Source organism: Meleagris gallopavo, chromosome 1 (genome assembly GCF_000146605.3).
Source record: "Meleagris gallopavo isolate NT-WF06-2002-E0010 breed Aviagen turkey brand Nicholas breeding stock chromosome 1, Turkey_5.1, whole genome shotgun sequence".
Taxonomy (NCBI): domain Eukaryota; kingdom Metazoa; phylum Chordata; class Aves; order Galliformes; family Phasianidae; genus Meleagris; species Meleagris gallopavo.
The window spans coordinates 2,123,597-2,142,128 of NC_015011.2; the positions used below are offsets into that span (position 1 = coordinate 2,123,597).

At 42.9% G+C, this 18,532-nt stretch overlaps 1 long non-coding RNA gene across 1 annotated transcript in view; it reads right to left on the minus strand.

Moving 5' to 3' along the window:
* LOC109367209 overlaps positions 1-18,113 on the minus strand; it is a 31,942-nt gene extending 13,829 nt beyond the window's left edge. The window contains exons 1-2 of the long non-coding RNA XR_002114096.1: positions 15,820-18,113; positions 12,866-12,961 (exon numbers count right to left, since the gene is read on the minus strand). This is a non-coding gene — a long non-coding RNA (uncharacterized LOC109367209). The remainder of the gene's footprint in view (positions 1-12,865; positions 12,962-15,819) is intronic.
* Positions 18,114-18,532: the final 419 nt, after the last annotated feature.

Below are 18,532 nucleotides of genomic sequence, written 5' to 3' on the forward strand. Positions count from 1 at the left end.
AAAAAAAAAGAGCAGAGAGAGGATGTGAAATAATGGCACTGCAGTGATTAAGACAGACAGACGGACAGACTGTGATGTTGCTGCTGCAATGACTCTCAACAGCGCTAGTAATGAAAGTCTACATTTCTCTGGGAGAAAATAAAAAGGAAGATGAATTTGCTCTTGTGCTGCCTGCAGTTCTTGGTAGACTGCAAAACAGATTTCCTGGGTTCTCGAAAGGGATTGCTTAGAGGAAATACCCAAGTCACGGAGGTTATTCTCCTTTACTCACAAATGAGACCTAGATATAGTATCTATACCTCCAATTTTGGAGCAGAGGGATAGATCCATACTTTTCCATATATATTGTAAGGTCTGAAATGGCTTGAGGTCAGTGATTTCCCAAGGAAAAAAAAAGATGTGTTCGGTTCTTGCTGCTTTGAACTTGATGATTTTCCATTGCTTGAGGTGAAAATCTGCCCCGAAATGTGTACATGCATCAGTGTGTGTATGCATGTGTAAGTGGGGGTCAGATGGGCACGAAGCATTGTTATAAATAAAAAGAAAGCGGCTGTCTTCTTGCATTGTGCTTGGAACCAAGGCTTATTTCCCTAGAGGTCCATGTGTCCCATTTTATTTATGAACTCTAATGGCACCATCCCAAATGATGGCTGCTCCACAGATGGGCCAGGTTCTCTGTAGGGGACTGTCCCACGAGTGCAGCTTTCAGCAGCACCAACTACTCTCTCTTCCAAAAGCCACAAACTTCTGTTTTTTGGTATTTTGTTGGCCAACAGCTTCTTCTCTCCTCTGCAGTATGGTCTGGGAAAGATGCTTGGGAGATCACACTAGAAAATGTGACACTGAAACCTCTGGGTAAGAGAGAATTGCTGGGGGATTGTGGGTGGTTTGGTTTGGTTTGGTTTGGTCCAGTTGTGTGAAAAACAGATTTTTTTAAGGGTTATTTTCAATTGAGCCCATTTCCCATTTTTTCAGAATCACCCCTACTCCAAAAACCAAGCTTGTGTTGGAACAACATCTAAGCCTGAGCCTATTCACCCTTATTCCTCTATTCCCAGATCAGCAACTGCAGTCCCAGAAAGGCTATAAAGATTAATGGTGACAGTAAGAAAAAGGGATCTGCCCTGACTGTGCAATTCCCTGCCAAAAGCTGCAGGCGATGCCTGCAGTGCTGCTGATGAGGCCAGGAGGAGCCCTCAGGAGAGCATCTCTGCCATCCCCATCCCGCTGAGAAAGCACCCACGTCCCCCTGAGCACCCCCAGAGAGCTTCGCTTTGGATTTTTTGAAGGAATAGGAGGGAGAAATGCAGAGAAAATCTTATTTATACTGATGGTCAGAAGCAAGGCCAGGGGGACTGCATTCATACCCAGACACGCGCAGCCTCAGCATCTGAGGCTTCAGCTCTGTTGCCTCCTAACTCATGTCAGGAGGCACTGGAGTGACAGCAGGCAGCTCCAGCCATTCCCCTCCTTTCCCCACAGGCCTTGCTCTGATTCTTCTTGCTCAGCTTTCAAGGCTCTTTCAGTTTCTAAAGCCTATCCTTTCTGTACCCTACACCTCTTTTCCCTTCATCTTTCACCAGCACTGTGAGAGAAACATGAAAGTTGGGTTTCCTCTGCAAAGCATGGCAATAGGGGACCCATGATTGCGATTACAGCTCTTGAACTAATGATGTGTACAGACTCCAGATAACAGCAGTCTCCACTGGTAGGATGGGGATATCCTGTGTTGTCCTAGCTGTGAAAGAGAGAAAATCTGTTTTAACAGGGGTGTATTTCCTCAGCTGGCATAAACCAGCGTACACTCGATGCCTTTCTAAAGGCCAGGATGGATGACGATAGCCCCAGGATGATTTCCCACAAAGCTTCACAGAATCTGAATGAAACGAGCACGATTCATTGCAAGCCCTTAACAAAGCAAGCACACAGCGTGGTGCTTAAATTTCACCACCATCACCGCTATTTTTGTGTACAGCCTGCCAGAGCCATATTTATTTTCCCAGCATCATCCCCTGCTTGTTCTACAGGAGCAGGACTTGACATACAGGGTGTCTGACAAATAACTTGCCCGGTGCTTCAAAAAGTCAGCAGCAGAGTCAGGAATCACAGCCTGGCACCGTGCAAATAAACACATCTGTCCTCTGGCTGCGTGGAAAAGTGCAGGCGTGGGATTTAAGGGGTGGTGGTGAATGAGGGGTAGGGAGAGAGGTGCAAAAAAGGAACTGGAAACAGAGCCTGTGCGATGAATGTATTTGAGTGGGAGTCAGTGAGTTCATGGTAACTGCATCACATATTTGCATTAATCTTTCTTTAAAATATTTTGAGTTTTCTTTACTCACTACCAAGGCAACTAATTCCTGCAGGAAAACAGCAGGGAGAGCTCACACTGAGCAGTTGTAAACAGCAGCAAGCATAGAGCACTGTGATTTTAGATGCACAGTAGCCAAGTGCCAAGCAGCCAGCAGGTACAGAGAAAACTTCTTGGCATCTGGAAATCTCCTACCGCTGACTCCCAGGCATGCACAGAGCAACCCACTGGCCATGCAGCATGGTGTCCACTCATGTGCATGGGATCTCAGATGCTGATGGATTGCTGCTTGATGTGTTCAGTGTTGCTGATGTTGGCAGGCATTAAACTCCTCACGTACGACTCCAGATTTCTCTTGCCCTGAAAGCAGAGTGAGCTATGTGAAACAGCTCCCATCATTAACAGTATCGATCTGAAACGTATAGGTTTCAGAGCAGAGCCTTGAACCTTTACACCCCATACAGAGAAAGGATAGCCTTTGTGCATCTTGAGCCAGGCATCCTGCAGTGACATGGCAACAAGGGGACAGCTTTTGATGTCAGCTTTCCCTGTGGAGCTCACAGACCTCAGGGAGAGAAGGGTTGAAGCTCAGCTGGCTGAGCCTTGGCTTAGTTACAGCATCAATGATGACCTCATGGCCTTTGTGAAAAAGCATTCTCAGCCCTCAGGCTGGAAAGGTTGGACACCTCTGTCTGATCTGTCCACAGGCACTGACACAGACAAACAAGGTCCCAGCTCCGGGAAGTTCGTGGAAGATGGATGACACAACACAGATGTTAATGAGCCATAAGGGAAGGCAGCAGAAAATGTGAGGGATACCGGTACCTGACATTCTCCTTTCATATCTAATTGCTCCTTATCTGTTTGATAGAAGGCTTCCAACATTGGAAGCACAAATCTCCATGGTCTGAATGATGGAGCAAGGACATCACCTGCATGTCTGACCCATCTCTAACAACAATGCTTCAGCCTTGAGCTTGCAGCCAAATATTCATGACCAACGGTACGCACAGACAAGAGCATCTCCACATTAACCATCTGAGTAAGTTTAAAGCCACCGCTGGCACCTCTCTTTGCCTGTTGTTATGCTTCAATCCATACATGTTAAGGGTGAGTCTCCATCCCACCAGTTATATCCTGACTACTTGGCTCTTCCTTGAGACAAATAAGCATGAATAAGTGCAGCTTATCTTAAATATACATCACTCAGCTTGAACCCTAGAAAAAGCCTTGTCCTTCTCCAACAATCAGAAAATAAAAGGAGGGTGATTAGCTCTCACGTGTTATCTGTATCATCCCACCATAAGACCTTAAGTAAGCTGAAGTAATACTGGAATTACATCTCATCAAAATGGAGTGCTAAGCCATTTAGGCATGTCAGAAAATCCCACTTAAAAAAAAAAAAAGTAGAATAGAGATAGTGAGATGATGATAAGGTGGTTGACAAAACAGATAGACACCAAAGGTGCTGAAAGAGAAGCCCACTATGATTGCAATACAAACTCCACACCCAAGCATATAGAGAGCACTGAGAAATATATTACCCTGTTTGGCAGAACAATACCATCTTCAGACTTTGATCTTTTCAAAAGAAAGGAGCTCTCCAATTATCGAAGGTAGCCAGAGATTTTTTGTGTGCTTCCTCTTGACAGGTCTGCTTTCAGATATCTTTAAGGCAATGGAGCTCCAGGACAGCTTGACCTTCCGGATGCGTTTTCTTTCAAGCATTTCCTACCGACACCCAAATATTAAGTCCTCCAGATTCCCTCATCAGTTGAATTGTGATCTCCATGGTCTAGTCTACACTTTATTCTTCTGTTATGTAGCATCACCTATAAGGCATGAAATTTTTCAGGGTTCATCTGCTTTGTCTCAAGTGGAGGTTTTGCAACAGTTTGAGAACAAATCATAGAATCATAGAATGGCTTGTGTTAGAAGGGACCTTAAAGACCATCTAACCATTAACTCCTTGGCTTCCAAAGGGAAAGAAGGAAGAAAATGCAAAGAATGAGAACATCTCAAAAGTGTTATGACAGACAAAGAATGACACCAAGCCCATACCTGTTAAACCTGGCAGCTGTCCTGTCTTTGGTCCGGGCTCTTCCAGCATTTCTCCAAGGCAACAGGCAATACTAGATACATCTTCCTGACATGTTGTAACATGTCAACTCCTTATTATACTGACTGCAGTGGTCATGAGTTCTCTGTCTACTCTTACCCTCTTTGGGGAGCTTAGCACTATGGGCAAGGCCTGGTAGTTTCCCATTCAACTAGCACCTGTCGAGAAGCAGTACCACACTGCTGGTGCCAAGTGTGCAGGCCTGAGTTCTGCTTCTCCCCAGGGAATCCACCTCCAAACAGGTTTTGAATGCTCCCCTCCCACCCTGTCATTGCTCTGTTTTCTCTTTCGTGACATATGCAGTGTTGTGTGATTTTGAGTTTTGGATAAGCAATGACAGCAAAGAGGATAAAAAATGCACTTAATTTTCTATGTTAATAAGACACAGGCGTGCACGCCTGCCTCCCTCCTTCCCTTTCTTCTGAGCTTTCACTGATTCAAGGATCTGTTACTGGGTGCTGGTTGGAAACAGCTCCTCTGTGTTTACTATCTCTGCAGGAGATATTATTGTCTCTGAGAGCTTAAAATCATGACTGTTGTTCTGTTTGTTTCCAATTCCAACCTTCCTTCTTTCTCCATTTCCTAGCTAGAGAATGCTTAGATATCCAAACTATTTTTTGAGATAAATTTTATTGCTTATCCTTCACATGTATGGGTAATAAGCATGTGTGCAAGACTGGGGGCTGTGTTTTGATAGCCTACCTTGGGTGCCAGTGACACTGGTAACTGGTTTTGGTAAGACCAGGATGGACTTCCAGCAGAGGGGCAACAGGCAGCTACTGGACAGAAGACCTAACAGTGAATTTATACATGCCCTACATTTCCATGGGCACCAATGGGCCTTAGCTACCTTTCCATATGTGTAAAATGGAAATAGGTTTCTTTTCCTCATTTTGCCAGTTATGGAGAAGCAGGATCATGGTAGCAGCAGGATCATGGTAGCTTTCCTTAGGGAAAGGTAGAGCTGCCTCAGTGCTATCACGACTTCACTATATAGAAGAGATTGGTGAGACAAGAGGAATGAAATGAATAGTTCATTTCATCAATAGAGGACGCTGAGGGAAAAGGAGTTGAGGGGAAAGTGGTTGGTTTGCAGCCTTAGCTGATGATTTTTGCCGCTATTTTGGGTTAGTTACTATTATCCCTAGCTAAAGGACTTGCAGTGGTGGATGGAAAAGTGGGAGAGGGTCCCAGCTGATTGCAAAGAGCAAAAGGGTCTCAGGGTCACATCAGAGCTAAGTGGACAGAACTGAGAAGGACCATCGGAGAAACCGATAATAGAAAAGAGGCTGTTGTCATCTCCCTAACTCTTTCTGTTTGCTGAGCCAACGTTGCAGTTTTCATTTCCAGGCAGTAAGCTGGAAATGTTTCCCTCTGCCTGCAGATGCCAAAGGTGCCTGAGCTGAGACAGAAGCTTTTGGGGGTGGCTCATCACAAAATGCACTGCAGTAAATGCTCTCAGTGCTGGAGCAGTTCTGTTCTGAGCATCGTGCATGCTTCCTGCCTTCCTCCACCACCACGCAGCAACCTGTCAGGAGTGGGACAGTCACAGCCTTTGCCTGTCAGATTGTGGGATTTCTCTCTCTCTCCCTGTCTCTGTGCCTTTGGTGCAATGCAGTATTTTCTGCTTTCGCTGCTTTACTCGCTGGAGCCCTGTGAGTGCTGGAGAAAAACGAGGGGGTTGCTTTGCAAAGCCTCCCTGCCCGGTTCCTGTTGTTGATGGGTCCACGTTTTGCCCAGCAATTGGGCAGGAGCATGAAGACCTTTTCTGCCCCACTTTTGCTGCCTGCTGTTCAAAAAGTGAAGACTAGGAAGAGAGGATCAGTGAAGATGTCTAGTGGAGGAGCCCAGTTTCTAGGAAATTTGTACCACCCTACAGGCTGGAACACATCTCAAGATGTGTCAAGATCTCTTAGGAGGTGTTCAAGAAAAAAATAGATGTAGCACTGAGGGACATGGCTTAGTGGCCATAGTGATGATGGCTTAGTGGTTGGCTTAGATGATCTGAGTGGTCTTTTCCAACCTTTATGATCCTATGATTCTATGAGTCGGTGAATCTATGATTCTATGATTCTGTGTTCGTTGATGTAGGGAGGGATAAGGGAAGACACCAACAGCACACATCTTGTCACATGTAGGATGGAGAAAAAAAGTTGGGTAAATTCAGATTTTTGCTGGCCAGGGAACAATCCATCTGTACCGACTAGTTCCTTTATGGTGGGCTGACCATGTTGTCACTGTAGAGAACTGGACCAATGGCTTGATCCTTAGACTTAATTCATAGAATCATAGAATGCCCTGGGTTGGAAGGATCCTCAAAGATCATCGAGTTCCAACATCCCTGCCATGGATAGGGTTACCATCCACCAGATCAGGCTGCCAAGAGCTCCATCCAACCATGAAAACCCCCAGGGATGGGGCATCTACAGCTTCTGTGGTTAAAAACATGTTTTGGTGTGTTTTACTTTTCAAAATGATTGAAAATTTAAAAGCTACCCCCAGATGTCTTTGTCTCAGAGTTACAAGGTGACTAGCTAGGAAATGGTAGGTGATCCAACGAACATTCACCATGGGAGGTAATGGTGATGGTTAGACTTGGAGATCCTGAACGCCTTTTCCAACCTAAATGATTCTATGTTTCTGTGATTCTGTTCTAAGACTCTCTGTATATCTTTGGCTTTCTAGGCAGATTGCAACCCCAAAATGCTTGGATAAACTCTGGGGAAAAAAAAATATATAAAGAAGAACAGGGATTACTGTTGCAGTCTCTTCTGGCGTGTGCCCAGCAGTGTATTTAATTGGCAGTACAAGACACAGAGCAGCAAACACTGTGTAATTGCCAGCTTTGCACGCTTGGTGGGCATGTCCTCAATCACCCTCACTTCTCAGAGCAAAGGAAAGAAAGGGAGGAAGGAAGTGGACGGATGGCACCAAGATTGTGTTTCTCTCCTCCTCACTCCTGTCCACTCTAATGAGGAGCAGGCAGAGTTTCTCCTACCCCAACAGCCAAGGAGCTTGTTTGAAGCAATTTGGAGGCAATTGAATGAAAAGGAATAAATGAGTGAATATTGCAGTTTATGGATGGCTGAGTCAAACCCACAGGCAGTGATTAGAGGCCCACAGTCCCCTTTATGCCCACAGTAAGAAAATCACTGAATTTCATTCCAATTTAGCTCCAAACAGGAGGCGAACTTGTAGTGGGCTGGGTTGTCAGTTATGCCACCTTTTAATATTCATCTGGAGGAAAAACAAAACAGATTTTTTTTTATTTTATTTTAAACAAAGTGTCAGTCAATTCAAAGTAGGTTTCCCTGGCTTCCATCCTCTCCTAGCTGAGTTGCAAAGAAATGGGGGTGGAAAGAACACAGCATACACAAGTGCAACTTCCCTACCCTTTCTCCCACATCCATTTGCCCCACAAATAGTTCTCAACAAGGCTGTTTGCACAGCAGGTCCCTTGTTAGCACTATCTGTGCTCACTCCTCGGCTTCTTCTTCACCTGTTTACAATCAGCTTGGTGGAACAAAATCAGATTCAAAGAGTGGACAAGATGAGCATGTCATAAAAGAGCTTATCTGAACCTTAATTTCATCACTGCCTCTGCTACCGATTTTCTAAATGAACTTAGAAAAGCTACCAGAAGGTTTTTTCCCCCAACAAGTTCATGCTTGCTGCATTGCCATTAGCAGTGCTGAAATTTACAGGCAGTGGAATAGACGGACCAAAACACTCAATGCTTCATTTGCCTTTCTACATGCTGGGAGAAAAAGACTTCCCAGTCCTGCATCCTTACAGCTGACACCAAAGGATCTCTCGGTCCTCATTCATGACATCTGGAGGCCTACAGAGCCAAAATTTCTTCCCATAGGAAGTAGGGTGAGAAGCTGGAGAGGGAATGGTGGAAATTTGGAGTTTCTTCCAATGTGAGACTGGGCTGAAGCCAGGGTTTGCACCAGGCAGAAAAATGCATCCTCATCTTTAAAGAATGCATTGTCTAAACAAAATAAAACAAAAAAAGCAAACAAGAAAGGGAGAGAGATTCACTGAAGGTCACCTGAAATGTAAATGGTTGGGGTACTTATTACATCTATCACAGAATCATAAAATTGTTAGTGTTGATAAGGACCTCTGGAGATCATCTAGTCCAATCATTACATTCTTAAACTCGCTTCTCTCATCAGTGTTGCTCGAAAGATTTTGGCTTGTTTATTTATTATCAGAGAAAAGACACTGTGAGATTTAAAATGTACTTGTCAAGCTGCATCTCTCAGAACTGTGTTTTCAGGTCTCGTGGGACAATGGCTACCATGGCATCCAAATCTGAATCCACCACATCAAGTCTCATACTTTGTAAACTGCTGGAAAATTGACATTTTCTTCAACTCTTTCAGAGGAATTACAAAACAAAAAGACTTAAAAAAAAGAAAAGAAAAAAAAGAAAAGAAAAAAAAAAAGGACCACACAGTGAGAGCAACAGCTGTTGAAGCCATGATGTTTACAACAGGTAGAGGAGAAAAAAAAAAAACTACCTGGATGATCAAGCTTCTCAGTGTAGATGGTGACTCTTAGTTTGATCCTACCTGCCCTATGTGTTACAGTGTCTGTGCTGTTTTGTTTCTGTGTCAGTTTGGCTGTGATGAAATTTGTGTAGAGTGTGGATTTCAGCTTGGATATTAGGTAAAATTTAATCGAGTTATTATACTCAAAGGTGTTCAAGGAGAGGGCATGTGTGGCACTAAGGAACATGGTTTTGTGGTCATGGCAGTAATAGGTCAATGGTTGGACTGGAAGATCTTAGTGGCCTTTTCCTACTTTAACGATTCTATGATTTTATGATTTTACAAAGTAAAATACATAATGCCCATCTAAATGGGTAAGATCTTCCACACAAGCTGTATCATGTTCTTTCCAGAGATAAGTGCAAAGCAGCATATACACAAGTCAAAGTTCATTTTGGAGGCTCTGTTAAAACTCAGCTTGATTTGGCTCTTGTATATGATTTCAAGCAATCTACGTCTGCGTTGTACCCTCTTCTTGTCTTCACATAGTCCAGTGCATTCCAAGTAGAGATTTCTCTCACTTGGATGTCCCACCTCAATCGGTCTTGGACTTCAGCTAATGCCTCAAAATGTTATTATAATGCAGAAACAGCAACAACTTCTGCAAATGGCAAAGTCACAGAAGTACTCTATGAGACAGCAGACAATAACAAAGCAAGCCACTGAGCATAAACAATAGGGGGAAATTGTGTTGTTTTTTTCTATGAAAAGACCTGGAAAATCAAATAGCAGAATACTAAACCTCTTAAAGTACTGCATGCTCATATAATTTATGCTCAGTCAAAAATGGCAGACACAACAGAAATGAAGAAAACAGATCCATGAACTTTTTATAAAAAAAACAACAACCTCTAACAGCTTCTGAGAAAGAGATTTTTTTTTTTTTGGTATAAAAAGGTGTTTTTTTGACTTCCAGGTGAGGAAGTCTAATTTCCCACAATGCCCAACCTGTGGGAACTCCCATTTATACCAGAAAAGCAACAGTCATCAGAAGTTTCCTCTGTGTTTATGTAAGGACTCAATCAAAACTTGCTGCAGTCTTCGTGTTTGTTCCTCTCACTGGGATGCAAGATGTTGTGGTCAGATTTGGGTGGGTCTGCATCACATGAAGAACAGAAGAATTTTATAAAGCAACCCCAATCATACGACGCAGGCCAGGCGAGCTGAATATTGTCACTGTGCTGCTGCAAACACCACTACTGCCAACTGCAGTGCATCGGGAGATACTTTCCCACCTCCTCCCTCCTTATGAACAGTTTGGAACTCAGCCATGTCTTGGAAGAGGGCCCAGATATTTACGTTCCTGGACCTTGGCTGATGGCAGGCAGTGTTTGGCTTTGAAAACAACTGCTGATTAAACAGAAATTCCCTGCCGAACAAACAAAAAGAATCCTTTCTTCCCCATTTCTGACCATCCAGTTATATGCATTTTGCTGGGCAAATCTCTCCTCAACCAATTCCAGCAGCAGATGCACTGCTTTGGCTCATTCCTGCGTTGACGTTCCCAGAGAAATCATGGGGACAATGAGGGAGAAGTTCTTCTTCAAATGGTTTAACTGACCCTCAATAAAACTGATAGATAAAGAGCCACATAATCATCAGTGCTCTCAGTCTCTGAAAGGTTTGATTTCAGTCCCAAACATGTTTTCCTGCAAAACATCTTTCACTGGTGATAGCCAAATATCCATCTTACACAGCCCTTCAGAACACTTTCTTTTCCTCAGCTTAGACCAGTGGCGTGATCACTCCGAAGCAATCCAGTAAGTTACCAATCTGACACCGAAACAGTTGTGACTTGATCTCCAAGAGGACAAGAACATTCTTTCCATTCCCAGCACAATGCTCTCTTACCCTACAACAGTGCCATGAACAGATTTTATCTGTACTGCAAGCAACCCCACTGCTTTCAGCTTTAATGCAGACTTCATAGTGTGTGGAGCTGTACATGCCCAAATCATTTATTAAGTCAAAAAAGAAGACAGTATTTGGGAGCAAAGATAATTAATTTGGAAAATGTCAATTAGACATTGACAGCCCTGCGTCTCTTGAGTAGCCTCTTTGTGCCTGCAAAGTGTTGGACTGCATGGACTATTTCTCCCACCACGTTCTCTTATACTTGACTCTGGATTAAATTCGTGATGCCATATTTTCAAGGTAATCTGTTGACATAATACCATATCACACATCTGGGAAGCAACTCAATAGATTCTCAAAGAGGCTTTGCAAACAAAGGCATATTTTCAAGATAGATCAGCAGCTGGTTACTGAAGTCATCTGAAAATCTGAAAGTTCTCAAGGAATAGGCACTCTTTAAAATCTAAATTCTTTGGAAATCTTATACTTGTTGAATGTGTAATAGGGACCTATGGTGTGCCAAGTCCTTGTGCTGCCATCTTCTAAATCCTCCCAGTGCCTTTCCACCCTCTTTTTTTGATGAAGCCCTTGAGTATGTAATTGTTCTATGCAGCATGTTCCTTTTTCATCAAGGCATTTAGGAATAGCAGCAAATCTACCATCACAAATTATTTTTCAAAGAACTCATATTTCTTTTTCAAACAACGTTGTTTTCCAGTAGTATCCTCAGTGCCAAAACCAACAGATTAGTGCCTCAAACCTGAAATTTTTGGATGGAAGTGGTGCTCAGCTGCTTTAGCCCCATTTTCCTACAATGTCATAACTGCCTGGAATGCATTCCTAACAATATACCACCAACTCTTTTCAGGAAGACTAACTAGAAAGTCTAGAAAAATGTAGTAAATGAATGTAGGCACTGGAGTAGTATATTGAAGCTAATTTTCTTATTTCCCAGCTTTTCTTTCCCCAAATTAGTATTTTCACTGGACTCCTTCAAGAAATTTCTTAACACAGAGATAGGAACTTCTTCATAAATACAATGGTATTCCTTTAAAAAATTATTAGTAAACAGAGTAACAACTTTTTCCTAGTGTCCTTCTTTTAAAGAACTAACTTTAAGGTTAGCTTTTATGAAAGCTGCTAATTTAGGATACCACCTTTGAATGACAGAAAAGATACTGGATGAATTGAGAGAAGCAATTTCTTCTCTTCTTCCTCTGTCATTTCTGATCCTCTCTGCTGAAACAGCTGAAAAGAGATCCAATCTGCTTTGGACAAGGGCCCGTCTAACCTGATCATCAGTCCCTGTCATGTTACTCTTCCAACAACTGTCAAATATTAATATCCCTCAGTTGATCGTTGGTCTGGTTTGGACTGACTTGTAATTCAGTGACCTTGAGGTGAAAGTCTTTGATATTTCGTTACTAGACATGCTTGAGCCAATGGAACTTGCAAAACATAATTACAAGAAAATACTAGTAGATTGCAACTCATCTTTGCTATATTTTGGGTCCTCAACACCATGGAGATGCTGTGTCTAATACCAAGGAGCTGCTAAGTCTATTAAGGACACCTCTGAAGATTATGTGTTTTGAAGCAGCTAACAAAAAGAACATATAAGCATTACAGTGACATATTTCTTGGCAGGACCACGGAATATTCTCCCCAAAGGGTTGGTAAATATCCTGTTCACTAGAATTATTTGAAACTGGGTTAGCCTCAGTGAGTAAAGAAACAGTCTTGTACTGGCCATGACATGATTTCATAGGTCTTTCTGTCTCTTTTTTCTAGCCCTCACTCCTTTGGGCCATTCATTTCCTTCAATGCAATTGCTTTATTTACTGCTCTAAGGCTGACTCGCTTCGCTAATCTACAGAACAATGATGCTATCATTAGTTTTCATTTTAACCACTTGGTCATGCCTTTCACTACAGAGCAGATGCTCACTATGGTTACCAAGAAAGAGAGCTAAATAGTAGTTTCATCTGACATCTACTGAACATGTTGCTGGTTGACCTATCTTACCTTTCACAAGACCTTCATGATGCATTTGGCAGGAGATAGAAAAGCATACCCCCACTCACACCCTTTACAGAGCTTGTCTGATTCCAGTCTGGTCCCCTATAAGACAGCAGAAGCATCTTACAACAACAGAGAGGGAGGTGAGAAGCCCCCAAATGGTTGTCTCCATCCACATTTCCTCATATTATCCCACAGAATAATACATAATAAATCTGGCTGTGTTAGGCCAACCCAGAGATCCTCCCCACAGTCCAATTGCTTGTTTCCAACAGAGACAGCTAGAGAAATATCTAGAGAGAAAGAATACAAAACAAAGCAATCACAGAATGATTAATTCCCTGATTTATCCATTCAATTTTTCTTTCCATCATAGCTGTACATCTTCAGTGGGATGGCACACATGGTGGGTAGATAGGTTTAAGCAGACATATGTTCATATATATTATTCTAATTCACATAATTCTAGAAAATCTAGATACTTAAATTATGATGCCATTGTCTTAATGAACTTGTGTCCTTTTCGGAATAAGTAAAAATTATTCATATTTAATGAGTGTCTTGGGCAGGACTCATTATTTAGAAATCTCTGTTGTTTCCATACTCTGCATTTGAACTGAGGTGACACAGCAGAGATTCAAAGAGAAGTGCTGCCCTTAAAGACTTGGGTCCATATCACTCTGAGTACATAGGAAAATTTTCCTATCCTTGCTTCTACTTGGATGAGAATAGGACTGCTATGCTGCATTCAATTCAAGATACATAAGGTTCAAAAGCAGCAATGAAGTCACATAACAAATTGAAAAAAAAAGAGAGGTGAGCATAAGGGATATTAGATCAGTTTGATGATGGGGATCAGGGCAGATTTGCTCAACTGAAAATCCATACATCCAGCCCCAGTGAATTCAACAGTGGAAACAGCTAGAGAGACATTTGAGAGACATCTGAGATAGATCCTGAACCTGTCATTTTCTACCATTTTCCCCTCAAAATAACATAGGAAACTTCAATTTTTTCCTTTTTTTTAAACTGGGATGAAGTTGGAAGCCCTGCCCATGTACACATCTCAAAGGTGGAGAACACTTTCCTATATGTACTTCACGATGTGGTTGTTTCAAAACCAGACAAGATACCCCTACCCATTTTGTGCTTGCATTTTGGACAAAGAAAAGCAGCTGCCTCAACATGCAAGCCTGCAATGTCGCCCCTAGTTAGATGACTATTGAACTGCTGTGCCAGCATTTTTTACGGCAGTTTAAAACACTATCAAGGCGGCATCAAACTGCCTTTTACATCCAAACCCAAATGTCTATGGAATGGAGCCCAGAGTGAAATGCTAAATTGGATCCTATCAAGTCAACATCAGATCACACAGGCTAAGTGGTAATGAATGGCTCCTAACTATGGAGTTCATCATTATAAAGTAATGACAAAAGATACATAACCATTTAGGTCTCCAACAGTGCAACCAGCCACCACCCATCGCCTGTCCCCTCTACTCTGTCTGCTGCCTGCTGATATTTTTCTATTAGGGTGAAGCTCTTTTCTGGGGAGTGTTTTTCTCCCTTTGACTGGCACCAGGTTTCAGAGCTCATTGACAATAAATTATTCAGTTAAACAGTCATGCAATAAATCTTAAACAGGAAACAATAGATGATTCTCCCCTTAGACACATAGAGCCCACGAAACTAATCTCCTGCTAAGCAATAGTATGTCCCACCACAGCTGCTGATGGCAAAATTTACAAGGGTAGCATTTGTTTCCTTATGTGCATGTATATTTAGATTGCCACTGGGCCTCCCCTTCCCAGAGCAACACAAGGTAACCATCACTGCACTTGTGAACTTGTCACCATGGGAGAGGGAAACAGGGAAAAGTTTTGTCGTCTCTCTGTTTGAAAAAACACTCAGTGATGCAAACTTTTTGTTATTTCACTTATTCAATGAGAGCACTTAGAAGTGGAAGAAAGCATAGAGTAGCTTTAGTAATTGAATTACGATTAGCAGCGCTGTATATAGAATCATAGAATCACTTGAGTTGAAAAGACTCTGAAAGGTCATCTACTCCAACCCTGCAATCCTGCAATGAACAGGGACATCTACACCTAGAACGGGTACTCAGAGCCCCATCGAGGCTGATCTGGAATGTCTCCAGGAGGAGATCATCCTCCACATCTCTGGGCAACCTGTTTCAGTGCCTCACCATCCATACTGTAACAAACTTCGTCCTCATATTCAATCTAAAACTCCCTTCTTTTAGTTTGAAACCACTTCCCCTATAGCTGAGATTCAAGCCTTTCACATAGCTGGTCTTGCATTCATCTTCCTTTAAAGTATGGCCTCAGCAAGAAGGCGGTGCTACGGAAATTTTACCCATCTTGAATGTAGGAGTTGCATTTGGAAACAGATGAAGCCTCAGGCCTACCTGCAGTGCTGAGATCACTGCACTGTTGCCTAAGCCTATTCTGCCTTTATCCTCCACTAGAATTCAAAGCACAGACTAAGTCAGTAGTATCTGGAGGATGGTGCTGCTCCTTAGAGAAGAGAACCAGCTCAAAAACACAGAAAATCCCAGCCATGGATGTTGTGCCAGAAACCAGATGAAATAACACTGTGGCTAGCACAAGCTTCGGCCATCAAGTGGAAATAGCTATCAGTGGATCCTCAGCAAGACGCATTTCCATTGGCTGAGGACTTGGCCTTCTGTGTTTAAATCTTTCATCACATTGCACACCCACTCCTTCCTGCCATCTGCCAGGCGCGCCATGCCCCGGGCCAAGTCTGGTGCCGGCTGCTTCTCCATGCACAGCCCTCCCTAGCCTAGATATGCCCAAATGCTTCTGTACGCTCCAACTGCTTTTCTCAACCCAAGCAAAGAGCCAAGTTGGGAGCTCTGCTGTCATTTCCCCTACCCCCACATCAGCTGTAACAGGAGTGAGCAACTGCTTTGGCTTCTCTTACCTTTCAGGCCCATCTGGAGAACCTCAGACCTCATGCTAAGGGAAATGGAGGAGCGCCAACAGCACCTTTGTGATGTCACCCGGGAAGCAATTTATAGCCTGGAAGCAGGAGGTTTATGTGCATTCATGAAATACTCAGGGCTGCCTTGCTTTCCTTTATGGCTGCAGAGTCCTCTGGGAATGGCATGGACTCCTAATGGATGCTGCATTAGCTAATCCAGTGATTCAATTACTTCTAAATACTCTCTGGTGGCAGAGGCTAGTCTTCCTTCTCACTTACTGGAAATAGTTACTTTTCCAGGGGGAGGGGAGCTTCCATTATAAGAAGCATTCCCCTTTCTTTTTACAGCATTGACTTTCCACAGGTAGTGCTCAGTCTCCAAGGGCACAGATGGATGCAGACCGACTTGAGATCTAAAACACCTCTCTCCTGTGGGCCAGATGCAAATCTATTATTCTATCTCCAGCATCACAAAATTACAAAATCATAGAATCATTTAGATTGGAAAAGACCATTAAGATCATCTAGTCAAATCATTAACCCATCACTACCATGCCCACTAAACCATGTCCCTAAGAGCTGTGTGAAAAAAGCTGATCATACCAGCTCAGTACAAGGATGACCTGAAAGTCACCACTTTATGGGAGGTGGCACATATGTAGCTACTATGTATGAAGGAAGAGGTGACTCAACTCTGTCAGCTTGTCAGTCCAGAACAGCATCCAGATGATGCTAGAAGTTGACTCATTAGTTTGCTACATAGTCATCCCTCAACTGAACACCATTTAGTCAAGGTCACTAGATGGGAAGTAGGGTATCAGCCTGGACAGACTCTTATTCTGCCAATCATGACATTTTGCTATCCAATTCCTACTGCAGTTTTAATTGGGAGTTGATTCATTTTGTGTCCTAAGATCTGCCTTTGTGGATGGATACAATTCAGTGGTGCATTCAGAGAGTCATTGTCTTTGGTACAAGCATAGGCAGAAACTGTGTATCATACTGCAAATCCATGCTCTGTTAGCTAGTACTTTGCTATGTGGACAGAGCTTTGTAAGCTTAAGAAGAGCATTAGTCCTAGTTCTTGAAAGCACAAATGAGGTGAAAGACAAATTCAGTGAGAATAAGATCATGGCAGAGAAGAGCAGGTCTAACATTGTAATGAAAGAGGGTGGTAACCAGATTCTGGTGAATACACACACACAAAATACTGCACCCCTCTGGAAAGTAATCAGCCACATCACAGGAGGGTCTGCTGTGAGTCTCAAGTGGTTTTTACATGATAATGCACTTACTTCTTAGAAACAGACAGAAAAATAAGGAAAGATTTGCACAGAATGGGAGTATCAGTCATGATTCCTTTTGATTTTTCAGGCATGAGCAATCAAAGGAAACCCACTTTTGGCTTTACTTGTACATTAGAATTGCTATATTCATTTTTGACCAGGAAAATGTTAGAGGATATACAAAAGACTTTGTCTGCATAGCTCAAAAGGAAAATATAAAATCTTTCAAGCTTGTACCAAAGCCTTCATATGGCCAAAGGCAAAAGTTATTCATACTTTGGTTCATAGTCTTAACAAGCAGAAGTGATATTATATAAAAATACATATATGCACACACACAAGTACATATGAAATATTTTCAAAAAAGTAACACTTTACTGGGGAGAGGAATCAGCATTTCCAATACACTGTTGCAGAGCATGAAATCAAGTGATGTGGAACTACGTTAATTACAATTTTACTCAGTGTTTGTCCCAGGCTGGAGCTCTTAGGGAGGAACTGCTATTTGCAAGTGGTTTAATGCCCTGCTGCTGCTGATCTTGAGCTCCTAGCTCAGAGGGGCAGGACAAGAGCTGTTTGCAAGCAGTTAAGCTTGCTGCTGCTGTAAAAAAAAAAAAAAGGTCAGCAGTGAGCATTTGCCTAAGTGTCTTTCCCAGGAGCATAGCATGAGCAGGCAATTCAAATCCTGGTTAATTTTCCCATCCAAACAGCACAGAACAGAAACCCAAGACTCTGGCCTTCAGCACTGTTCCAACACTTTCAGAAAACTCAGGCTCAGATATTAGACTCCAGTTTCCAGAAAATACAAGACGTCTTTTGTGTAAGGAGAACACTCAGGCTCAGTGCGTGAAAAGCTGTCTCCAACAAGCTGTTTGGATGGAGTCATTTTGTATTGTAGAAGAACAGTTTGGGGGCTGGCTCTGTTTAATTTTTATCTGGATGAGGGAATTGAATGTATTCTCAGTAAGTCTGCAGATGACATCAAGTTGAGAGGATGTGTACATCTGCCTGAGGGTAGGAAAGCCCTACAGAGGGATCTGCATAGGACAGATTGATGGGCTGAGGCCAATGTGGTAAGCTTCAACAAGACCAAGTGCTGGGTCCTGCACTTTGGTCACAATAATCCCATGCAAGGCTACACTCTTGGAGCAGAGTAGCTGGAAGACTGTGCAGAGGAAAAGGATCTGGGGATGTTGGTCGATGCTTAGCTGAATGTGAGCCAGCAATGTGCCCAGGTAACCAAGAAGGCCAATGGCATCCTGGCTTGTATCAGCAATAGTGCAGCCAGTAGGAGCAGGGAAGTGATCATCCCTCTGTATTCAGCCCTGATGAGGCTGCACCTTGAATGCTGTGCTCAGTTTTGGGCCGCTCATTACAAGAAAGACATCAAGGTCCCGGAGTGTGTCCAGAGAAGGGCAACAAATCTG